Source organism: Macrobrachium rosenbergii, chromosome 1, assembly GCF_040412425.1.
Source record: "Macrobrachium rosenbergii isolate ZJJX-2024 chromosome 1, ASM4041242v1, whole genome shotgun sequence".
Classification (NCBI taxonomy): Eukaryota; Metazoa; Arthropoda; class Malacostraca; order Decapoda; family Palaemonidae; genus Macrobrachium; species Macrobrachium rosenbergii.
In genome coordinates, this window is record NC_089741.1 from 28,433,683 (window position 1) to 28,446,182 (window position 12,500).

The 12,500-nt window shown below is 35.9% G+C and overlaps 1 pseudogene; it reads left to right on the forward strand.

Moving 5' to 3' along the window:
• Positions 1 to 12,500, forward strand: part of LOC136839924 (hemicentin-1-like) — an 843,194-nt pseudogene that overhangs the window by 801,804 nt on the left and 28,890 nt on the right.

Below are 12,500 nucleotides of genomic sequence, written 5' to 3' on the forward strand. Positions count from 1 at the left end.
GTGTACATACTATCTATATATAACACTTTATATTATATATATATATATATATATATATATATATATATATATATATATATATATACATATACATATACACACACACACACACAAAACCACTGGAAAAACCATATTGTTAAAGAAACTCAGGAACAAATTCTTTCGTACTTTATGTACCCATCTTATGGACACAGTGCAATATCATATACATCCAACTCTACGTTCTGAGTTACCTTGCCAGTGGAAACCTCTGTTGCTGAGTACTTTTTTTATTATATCAAAGACTAGTGTACCTGTCCGTCAAAAATGGCGTTTGTGTTGAAGTCGATTATCAATTGCATAATAATAAGTATACGTAGAAGTCACCATACACAGACTAACTCAAGGTCTACAGAATCTTTAGAACTTGGTTTGGCTGTGTTACACGCGTGAAAAAAAATCTACGTATATATAACAGTTTATGAAAATCTAGATATATGTTACAATTTATGATGTAGGATATCACATTACAATTATGTAGTTTCCAGGCGTACAACAACGGGACGCAGTTGCCTAAGACGAAACAGAGAAATTCTTTCCAGTACAGCTGGAAAATCGGAAACTCCCAAATTCGTTCTTTGACTGCGGTTGAAATGCTCAAATGACGGTAAATATAGTTTTGAAATGAATGCTATCTGGAAGAATTGAAAGATAACAACCTATTAAGTGTAATTCCTATTTACATCTCATTCTTTAGACTGAGGCTGCAAAACATGGCTGTGCCACTCTGGAAAAAAAACGAAAAGTAAAAAAAAATAAATAAAACGCAAAACAAAATGATAAACAAACAAATGAAGAAGTTTCATGATGGTATACCATAGAATTTTATCATCAAAAATAATTAATGGCTGGCTATTAAAAAGAATGGCAGTACGCTGCTCATTCATCTCCTCATTAGTTTACTGTCTAACTCGGTTGCTTTTTTGTTTACTGTATATTTATGTTATAAGAATGAATAAAATACAGGATGAATTTATTTTTCATTTGTTTACTATATATATCCTGTGTTATCAGAATGAATATATTTTTCTTTTGTTTACTGTGTACCCTGTTATAAGAATGAATATGTTTGTATGTATGTATGCACAAACTCTTCCGTGTCTATTGCATACTACATATGTGTGTAATAAGAATGAATAAAATACAGAATGAATATATTCTCTTGCGAACGTTCCTGTTACGTAACTCTCAAGCACAATTCGTGTCGCTTACGTCAACACAATACCATACGCTACGTCCTCGACCGAATTCGAACCCATGCATCTTATTCTTGTAAAACACACGCCACGCGAACAATGTCTATATAATTTAAACAAAATTCTTCCTTTACCGAGAACAACAGATTAAAAAATCTTAATTTTTTTTAAATATCTCCAAAAAAATAAAAGTAAAAATGGGCAGAAGTTTCTTCAGGGCAGTCGAGTTTTCTGTACAGCGTATAATCAAGGCCGCCGACAATAGATCTAACTTTCGGTGGTCTCGGTATATTGCTGTATGAGCCGCTGCCCATTAAACTTCAGCCACAGCCTGGTGGTGGCCTGTCCTATGGCGTTGCCAGACGCACGATCATGGCTAACTTCAACCTTAAATAAAATCAAAACTACTGAGGCTAGAGAGCTGCAATTTGGTATGTTTGATGACCGGAGGGTAGATGATCATTATACCAATTTGCAGTCCTCTAGACTCAGTAGTTTTTAAGATCTGAGGACGGACAGAAAAAGCCATCTCAATAGTTTTCTCTTACAGAAAACTACAAACCAAGGAAAAAGAGATGTGCAATAAACATGAGCCCAAATAAAAGGTGGATTCTATGTTCCATTAACTCTTCGTTGACAAATTTGCATAGTTTATCAGCGAGGAATACATAGGGTACTGGATTTTATTATCACCGGATAGTGTATGGCTGACTAATAGAGTAATTGGGCAATCCATAAATTTTATGGACAAAAACTGTGGCATGAATTCAACCCTTATGATATGTAGGCATAGATTTTACGTGTGTACGGATGTATATGCATGAGATGAGAGAGAGAGAGAGAGAGAGAGAGAGAGAGAGAGAGAGAGAGAGAGAGAGAGAGAGAGAGAGGTATTTATGAATATAAACGGCATAAAATGTTGCTATAATATACTGTATGTATATATATATATATATATATATATATATATATATATATATATATATATATATATATATACATACATATATACAAACACTTTACACACAGAGAAGCTTTCACACAAACTCATTCTCTCTCTCTCTCTCTCTCTCTCTCTCACTCTCTCTCTCTCATACAATTATATATATATATATATATATATATATATATATATATATATGTGTGTGTGTGTGTGTGTGTGTGTGTTTATATGTGCGTGTGTGTGTGTGTGTGTGAGAAAGTTTATGTGCCAGTCCTTATGTGTGTGACGTGTACACCCAGATTCTACAACCACAACTAACGATTTTAATTACTGACTATCACACAACTCAACTCATCCTAACACCTTCCAACCGTCTCTTCCGACAGGGCTCACCAGTAGAACATCGAGTCCTGCAAGGCATCATCATCCAGAACCAGACGCTGGTCTTGCAGAAGATCATACGAGACTCGGCCGGGTTCTATACGTGTCGAGCCAAGAACCTGGAGGGCGACGGGGAGAGCCAGCCAGTGGAACTCAAGGTCCAATGTGAGTAAAACATATATATACAGTATACTGTATGTATATATATATATATATATATATATATATATATATATATATATATATATATATATATATATATACATATACATATACATAAACATACACACATATATATATATATAATATATACAGTATATATATAGTCAAGTTATTCTTATTAAGCTTCAATACAACGGAATGGTTAAGATTCCTTCTTACTGAAGCGTAATACGAGTAATTTTTGTGTATGTGTGTGTGTGTATATATACAGTATATGTATATATATATATATATATATATATATATATATATATATATATATATATATATATATATATATATATATATATATATATTTATATACACACATAGTACAGTTGTGTGGCTATTTTATGATATATATATATATACATAAATACTGTACATACATACATACATACATATATATAAATATAGATACATGCATGTTTTATCTCCTTATTATATTATAGATAGCAATCATCCAGTAGGATAAAAATTATTTACTTGCCATTGTTTAAAATTATCTTTTTGAGGATAAAAAGATCCAGCAGGAATTGCGCTATAAATTTTTTATCAATATCGTATGTTATAATGTATGACAACCAACCAATAGGCGTTCGGATACAATGATTTACTAATGTTATTTTTTCTTCTGTTTAATTTTTGGTGGAGTTGGGCTCAAATTAATTATCAATATCGTATATTCTAATTAATTTCCTCTATCGTCGCTTGCCTTTCTCCCTTAAGGAATTCACCTATCGCCTGATTAACGGAATTGTTGACAACACTATAAATTTAAGCTTTTCTCAGCTTAATTTTTTTTTTATCCTTCAATTCTTGGTTCAAGAAAGTTTTCTACTGGTAATATACCTGTCAGTCCTCTCGACTGGACTGTGTACCGAAATTATTTAGCGTTCACGTTCTTAATCTTCTATTTTAAATGGTTCACGATGTGTAACGTCGCTTATTTTATTCTGTTCTGAATGATTTTCCCATTCCAATAATGAAATGTTATTCCGGAAATCGCTAAATAGCGTTTTTATCCTGTATCATACGGTTTTACTTTTCGTAGATGGCTTACAGTACTTTAGGAACACTCCAAATAACTAAATAACGAAAAAACTCGGTCATTAAAAAGGGGGGAAAAAATCTGTCATTAAAAACATAGAGGAAACAAGAAAAAATCGGTTATTAAAAAAGAGGCAACAAAAAAAAAGTCATAAAAAAAGCGGCGACAAAGAAAATAAGGGATAAAAAATGAAGCAACAAAAAATCAGTCATTAAAAAATAAGTAAAAAAAAAACCTGAAATAAAAAAAAAAAAAAAAACCGGCCATAAAAAAACAGGCAAAAAAATCGGTCATGAAGAAAAATAAATCGGTCATTAAAATAAAGACAAGAAAATCGTCCCTTTAAAAAAAAAAAAAAAAGAGGCAACAAAAATCATTAAAAAAAAAGACGCAACAAGAAAAAAACGAGAGAAATTCCACTTGAACAGAAAGTAAAAATTCACGGATTTTAAACTCAGGCTGTTCTGGTATTTACATAATCCGGCTCCTCTAAACATGATTGAATTTACTCGGCATGTATTTGCTTAACAAATAATGCTAGCAAATACTAATATGCAACATCCACGCATGTGAGTTGAAGGTAAAGATCCTTCTCGTGTGCGCAGCAAACATTTATGTATATGTATGATTTGGTTTCTGTATAATATATTATATATATATATATATATATATATATATATATATATATATATATATATATATATATATATATATATATATATATATGCACACATACACACACTCACATAAGATTGGAGAAATTTTACTTAATTCTGTTGGTAGTAAATCAATGAATTTATGAAGAACTATGATTATATACATACAATCAGTGGATTAAATCATATAATACAGACTTCCTCTCTCTCTCTCTCTCTCTCTCTCTCTCTCTCTCTCTCTCTCTCTCTCTCTCTCTCTCTCTCTCGCAAATTAAGAAAAAAAGGACATATTTAGTCGCTAAAAAATATCTAGTCAGAGTAAAAAAAAGTCACTAACTCAAGAAAAGTCAACGAAGTTACACGTTGAACGGAAGTGAAATAAGCAATTAAGAAACTAGACGATATTTCCAACTGATATGTTAAATCGACGGATATTTTACGCGCTTTTCATATAAATGAATAATAATCGTATTGCAAATTCTGAAGAAGTGATGAAGAAATGAAATAAAAATTGTGTGCACATCGTAAGAGAATTACAAAAATTCATGGTCATTTTCGTAGATAATTCAAAATCTTGCAAATAACTAAAATGAAAAAAAAAAAATCCTGGAGAGAAACTCGGAAGCCAGCCCCTACGGCCTCCAGAAAAAAATCATATTACATTCGCTTGTTCTGAGAGTTAAATTAAACGCTTTCAAATTCACCTGTATGAAAAATGGAATGGGGCTATCATTTGCGTGACTACAAAGCTTTTTAATGACCATGCAAACACACGATGCGAGAGAGAGAGAGAGAGAGAGAGAGAGAGAGAGAGAGAGAGAGAGAGATAATTTAGAATACTCGTTACGTTCTAAAGTACTAAGACGAAAGAATCCTTTTCCTACGAAATACTTATTTTGGAGAGAGAGAGAGAGAGAGAGAGAGAGAGAGAGAGAGAGAGAGAGAGAGAGAGAGAGAGAATACTCGTAATGTACTGAACTACTAAGCGGAAATTTTTTTGTATGAAATACGTATTTTGGCAGGAGAGAGAGAGAGAGAGAGAGAGAGAGAGAGAGAGAGAGAGAGAGAGAGAGAGAATACTCGTAATGTACTGAACTACTAAGCGGAAATTTTTTTTGTATGAAATACGTATTTTGGCAGGAGAGAGAGAGAGAGAGAGAGAGAGAGAGAGAGAGAGAGAGAGAGAGAGAGAGAGAATACTCGATACGTACTAAAGTACTAAGCGGAAAGAATCCTTTTTTTATGAAATACTTATTTTGGAGAGAGAGAGAGAGAGAGAGAGAGAGAGAGAGAGAATACTTGTTATGCACTAGAGCACTAAGCAGAGAGAATTCTTTTGTATGAAATACGTATTTTGGCAGAAGAGAGAGAGAGAGAGAGAGAGAGAGAGAGAGAGAGAGAGAGAGAGAGAGAGAGAGAGAGAGAATTTGGAATACTCGTTATGTACTGAACTCCTAAGCGGAAAAAATTCTTTTGTCTCAAATACGTATTTTGGGAGAGAGAGAGAGAGAGAGAGAGAGAGAGAGAGAGAGAGAGAGAGAGAGAGAGAGAGAGAGAGGTGCATGGCACCTACGACGCTAACAGAACAGTGTCTCGTCGCTACCGCTAACAGACCACCATAATGGGGTCATTAGGCTGTAATTGTCCTTTGCAATGACACTAATAACGCCTCCTCCCAGGGACTGGGCAACTCGTTGCTCGCTCACTTTTGGACATAAACAGCTCGCAGGCGAGTTGCTTAAAAGGAGGAGGAGGAGGAGGAGGAGGAGGAGGAGGAGGAGGAGGAGGAGGAGGAGGACTGAAAGGAGAAGATAAGGCGAACAAATGGGGAGAGGCGCTCCAGGATGAATAGCACGTGATAATCGTGGATGAAACGTTTCCCAGAAGAAATGTTTAGCATTAATGTTGAGAGAAACGTTTGCATTAGCGTTGCTGACAGAAACGTTTGCAAAGACGTTGCTGACAGAAACTGTTCCTAAATTGACGTTGTTGACAGAAATGTTTGCATTAACTTTGTTTACAGAAACGTATGCATTAATATTATTAGCAGAGACGTTTGCATTAACGTTGTTGAGAGAAACGTTTGCATTAACGTTGCTGACAGAAACGTTTGCATGGACGTTGTTGACAGAAACGTCTGCTTGGACGTTGTTGACAGAAACGTTTGCATTAATACTGTTGACAGAAACGTTTAAATTAATACCGTTGACATAAACGTCTGCATTAACGTTGGGACAAACATTCGCATTAATGTTGTTGACAGAAACGTTTGCATGGACGTTGTTGACAGAAACGTTTACTAAACTACCGCTGTTGATTCGTTTATTGGCTTCCTCATTAAGCCGCGTTCTAGTTACGAAATACTGTCATGTGCACGTCTGGGTTTGGGTCATTAAGAATCGAGTAATAAATGTTGATGAAAAAAATAAATGAAACATTTTCAAGCCTGCTGATTTACCTATCGGCTTTTGCATTACGCAGTTTTTTAAAGTATAGCATATCATAGTTATGTGTTATCCTTACGAATAAAATATAACAAAGTAAGCTGAACACGAGTGAGTTGAAAGTAAAAGAAATAAATGAAACATTTTCAGGCCTGTTGATTTACTTATCGGTTTCTGCATCGGGCAATTTTTTCAAATATACAACATCGTAGTTCTGTGTTATCCATACAAAATAGGATGATAAAAGATAACAAAATAAACTAAAAACGAATGGGCTCAAAATAAAAAACACTTTGCAATGAATAAGCAAATCGAACGTATTTCTTTTTTTTGCAAAAACCTAGTTACTACAACAATTATTGTTAAATTGAAAAGCATATTAAATGTACTTTGAAAGAGACTGGGAACAACAGAAATTTACCCTTCGCATGGCAAAGACAGATACATAGAATATAGGATTTAGGCCAAAGGCCAAGCACTGGGACCTATGAGGTCATTCAGTGGTGAAAGAAAAATTCACAGTAGAAAGATTTGAAAGGTTTACCAGGAGAAAAACCTCGCGATTGCACTATGATTCAATTGTTAGGAGGGGTGGAAAGTAAGATGGAAGAAAAAGCATATGAACGGAGGTACAGTAAAAGGAATGAAAGGGGTTCCAGCTAGGGGCCGAAGGGACGCTGCAAATAACCTTTAGTAATGCCTACAGTGCACCGCATGAGGTGCACTAACGGCACTATCCCCCTACGGGATTCATATGGCAAAGTCTGCTAAAGTTTATGTAAAGATTCCTTCAACAATTATGGACACCCGAAAATACGTACATCGAGTTTCGAAAGTACATTTTCTCACTATTGTAGGATATGCAAGAAACGTGAATAATCTCAAATGGAAAACTGATATAAGCAATAAAAGTCGGCTTCGAAATTAATGAGAATAATCTTCATACGAAACATTAATGTAAATATTCTAAGATGGGAAACTGACAGCTATTAAACGTTTGCTTAAAACTTAAGTTAAAAGTAAGGCTTCTAATAACACAGATTAATTAGTTTAAGTATTCTATAATAAAAGACAATAATTATGGAGAAGAAAAACTACAATTCTGGAAAAAATAGCGCCTCCCCCCAAAAAAATAACAGGAAGAACCACTTTGTAAACATATGATTCCCCACATAATCTATAAAAGTAACAAGAAACAATGACGTCCAAAAAGTTCGAAGACCGAGGAAGTTTTTTTTCCCTTTAAATCGTCAGTTTCTAGGAAGGTTGTTTACAAGCTGATATGAAATAGCACCAGATTTCGGGGAACGTGAATCACGCGAGGGCCATCGTGTGCAGCGCTGTCCGCCTGAGATAGTGAAATCCAATTTTACCTAAATGTTTTGAAATGGACCAACGTATGGACACGGGTCTCTCCCAAGGAAACGGACGAATAAAAACTGCAGGTCTTGGAATATATATATATATATATATATATATATATATATATATATATATATATATATATATATATATATATATATATCTATATATATATATTTTTTTTTTTTTAAGGGGCAGCAATATACAGTATTCTGACCCAACACAAGACTGTCCATTAAAATTAACAAGTAAAAATAGCGCAGGAGTTTCTTCGACGCAATCGAGTTTTCTGTATAGCGTATAATGCTACATGAAACTCTCAGCCACGGCCCGGTGGTGGCCTGTGTTGTTGGCATTTATAGCGATCATGGCTAATTTTAACCTTAAATAAAATAAAAACTACTGAGGCTAGAGGGCTGCAATTTGATATGTTTGATGATTGGAGGGTGGATAATCAACATAAACGATTTGCATTCCTCTAGCCTCAGTAGTTTTCAGGATCTGAGGGCGGACAGAAAAAAGTGCGGACGGACAGATAAAGCCCGCACCACAGTTTTGTTTAAAAAAAAAATAAAAGGAATATACACTTTTAAAACGTCATCAATGGACAGCATCTTGTACTAAACTGCAGGTCTTAGAAAATTTCTTCGTTAAAAGGGCAGCAACCTATGTGGTATTCTGCCCCAACACGCGACTGCGCATAAAAAAAGACATATATTCCTTTTAAAAGTTAAAAAGTTATCAATGGACAGCATCTTGCACTTGCACGCCCTGCTGACATAATTAACCGAAGGTCTTAGAAAATTCCTTTTTAAAACGGCAGCTTTATATACAGTATTTTGCCCAACACAACTGTGCATAAAAAAAGGACATATAGGTCTTTTAAAAAGTTAAAAAGTTATCGTGGACTGCATCTTACACCCACACGCCCAGCTGATATAATTAACAGGAGGTCCTGGAAAACTCTTTTTTTAAAAGGGCTGAAATATATACAGTATTCTCCCCACAAGACCGTGCATAAAAAAAAGGACATAAACACCTTTCAAAAAGTTAAAATGTTATCAGTGGACTCATCTTGCACCCACACGCCCGGCTGCCATAGTTACTGTTTACATAAACAAAGGAGGAAAACGAGAAAGAGGAACTTTCCACGGCCCGAAAGCCATTTAAGGGGTCATATCCACCCGTTTTACTGCCCCGGAAAGACCGCTTTACGATGCAGGAAGATTAGTTATGATTTATGACGTAATCCTTTCAAAAACGCACCTCAGGGCGAGTGAAGAGAGGCCTTTTGTAATATGTCACTTTTATTATCTCGTAGCTTGTAAACAAAGGAAATGAAAGACAGTTGACTTCTTCCATTTTCAGCTTCAGAGAGAGATGCCCTGAGGTCAGAATGGCTTCGGGATTTTTATGATGAAAATGAGGCGGACACAGCTGACCAAATCGATTCTAAATTGACTTCTTTCATCTTTCTTCTTAGTAAATGATGCCATGAATTCTCTAATAAAATTAAAGAGACCGCGTTGGACTTCGGTGGCCAAACCGACCCTAATTCGTCCCTAGTTTGACGAATTGGCATATGCCATTTTTTCCCCATTCTGACAAAATGGGCTTCAAAATTTTGATATTCAGAGCTTCTAATTAGCTCGTCTTCTGAGGGAGTTTGGTTTGAAAATGTGACAACACAGACAGCTGAAGTTTTTTTTATGTTGTAGAGTATCAAAAACTGAGTCACTTTGGCTGGAAAACTCAAAACTTATAAAAAATTGTGTTACGCCATTTGTCAAAATAGGGATGAATTGAATTTTTTTTTCTTTAAAAACTAGAAAAAGAGACACTTAACTGATTTTGTAATGACAAAGACACCAAGTCCGGTGTGGTAAAACCTTTATATAAGATGAGAACTATACTTGAATCCACGAAGTGTCTCGAACTTGGCAGAAAAAGGCACCACAGCCACAGAAGATTCCTCAGCGCCTCATCCAGCAAAGGAGAGCTCCTTCGCAGCTCCTACCTAATATCCTTCTTTGCATAGGCTGCGAAAGGCTGTTTAAACAAGCGGAAAAGGATAAGACGTTTCTCCCGAGATAATTAGGAATATTTGCATGTGACTGCGGACTGAGAGAGAGAGAGAGAGAGAGAGAGAGAGAGAGAGAGAGAGAGAGAGAGAGAGAGAGAGAGAGAGGTGCAGGGCGGTGCTCCTCTTATCTGTCGGATTCTGTCCCCAAAGAAACGCAAGAAACGCCGGTTTCTCCTCAAGCAAAATTCTCGAGGGTTCTTAGGTTCTTGAGGAAGTCCATTGATATGGTTCTTTGCAAAAGCCTCGAAAGATTCAGAGTTCTTCTTCGCATTTACTGCAAGCGAGAAGTTAAGGACGCAGAAATGATACGTATAAATCTGCTAAACAGGGGAGATGCTTCAGGCACAGTATCAAAGATATAAAACGGAGGTGTGTGTGTGTGTGTGTGAGTGTATATAATATATACTGTATGTGTATATGTATATATATATATATATATATATATATATATATATATATATAGAGAGAGAGAGAGAGAGAGAGAGAGAGAGAGAGAGAGAGAGAGAGAGAGAGAGAGAGAGAGAGAGAAAAATAATATAAGATGATTTCACATTAGTGAATCTGTATATCTACAACAGCAACAAGAACAAAATGTACTTCGACTTGATTCACACGAAATAGACCACAAAGCTTTTCTGTGATAGAAAGAAGAACATCAATTGTTGCGGTCTGTCATTCCCTGTTTACAATCGACGTAGAAGCACCAGCACCTCTGGTTTGAAAAGGCTTCGATTACATTATAACCTATCAAAGGCTCCACCTAACTTTACTTCCGATACAGGACTGGAGACCAAGAATATACGAATTGTTTTCACACGGAATATTTTCCGAGAATCTTAAGGTAGCCTTTCCTTATTTCTGCTTGTCGTCTTCAAATTCTCGTCGCAGTGACTAAATGATAATAATAATTATTATTATTATCATTATTCAGAAGATGAACCCTATTCATATGGAACAAGCCCACCAGAGGGGCCACTGACTTGAAATTCAAGCTTCCAAAGAATATTATGAAGGTGTTCTTGAGAAAGAAGTAGCAAAATACAGAAAGAAGAGATCACTTATTAAAAAAGTAAAAAATAAATTAACAAATTATTAAACTAATAAACTCCTTTTGGGGAATTCACGAGCCAGATGATGAACAGAAAGAAAGTAAGAGACTATCAGACCTGTCATCACTTTACGATGAAATTATATAACCAAAGTAGAAAATAGAGAAAATCGGCTCTTTACTTTTTTTTTTTTTTTTTGATAAATTAGTAGTCCAACGAGACAGGCTATGTTCCAGGATTATGGATTCCACAGAGGTACAGAAAAAAATGGTGGCTACAAAAACAAATTTCAGGACAAAATATGGAAGGAATAGGTAAGAAGAGAACAATGAACATCATCAATCGAACGCACGTCAGAAATTCACCTGTAAAGTACCCAAGTGGAAACTCTCTCTCTCTCTCTCTCTCTCTCTCTCTCTCTCTCTCTCGGAAGAGAGGACAGGGGTCTTGTGTTTATTTCTCTCTTTCTCTCTCTCTCTCTCTGAAGTGGACATGGCTCTTGTGTTTCTCTCTCTCTCTCTCTCTCTCTCAGGATTGGACAGGGCTCTTGTGTTTCTCTCTCCCTCGGAAAAGGACAAGGCTCTCTCTCTCTCTCTCTCTCTCTCTCTCTCTCTCTCTCTCTCTCTCTCTCGGAAGTGGACAAGGCTCTTGTGTTTCTCTCTCTCGGAAAAGGACAAGGCTCTTGTGTTTCTTTCTCTCTCTTTCTCGGAAGAGGAGAGGGCAGGGCTCTTGTTTGTGTCTCTCTCTCTCTCTCTCTCTCTCTCTCTCTCTCTCGGGAGTGGACAAGGCTCTTGTGTTTCTCTCTCTGTCTCTCTCGGAAAAGGACAAGGCTCTTGTGTTTCTCTCTCTCTCTCTCGGAAGAGGAGAGGACAGGGCTCTTGTGTTTTCAAGGCAGCCAGGTTTAATCTGATTAGCGACGGAGAGAACCATTTCACTCCTGTTTTGAATTTGCAGTCCTCGTTGACTTGGGAATAGCGCCTTCGAATAATTGATGCTCAGTTTCTCTCGCCCGTCCATTTTCTTCCGGAGTGGAGGTCACAATTGTTGAGAATTACATATTTGGAAATTTCACAGTTTTATATATATATATTATAC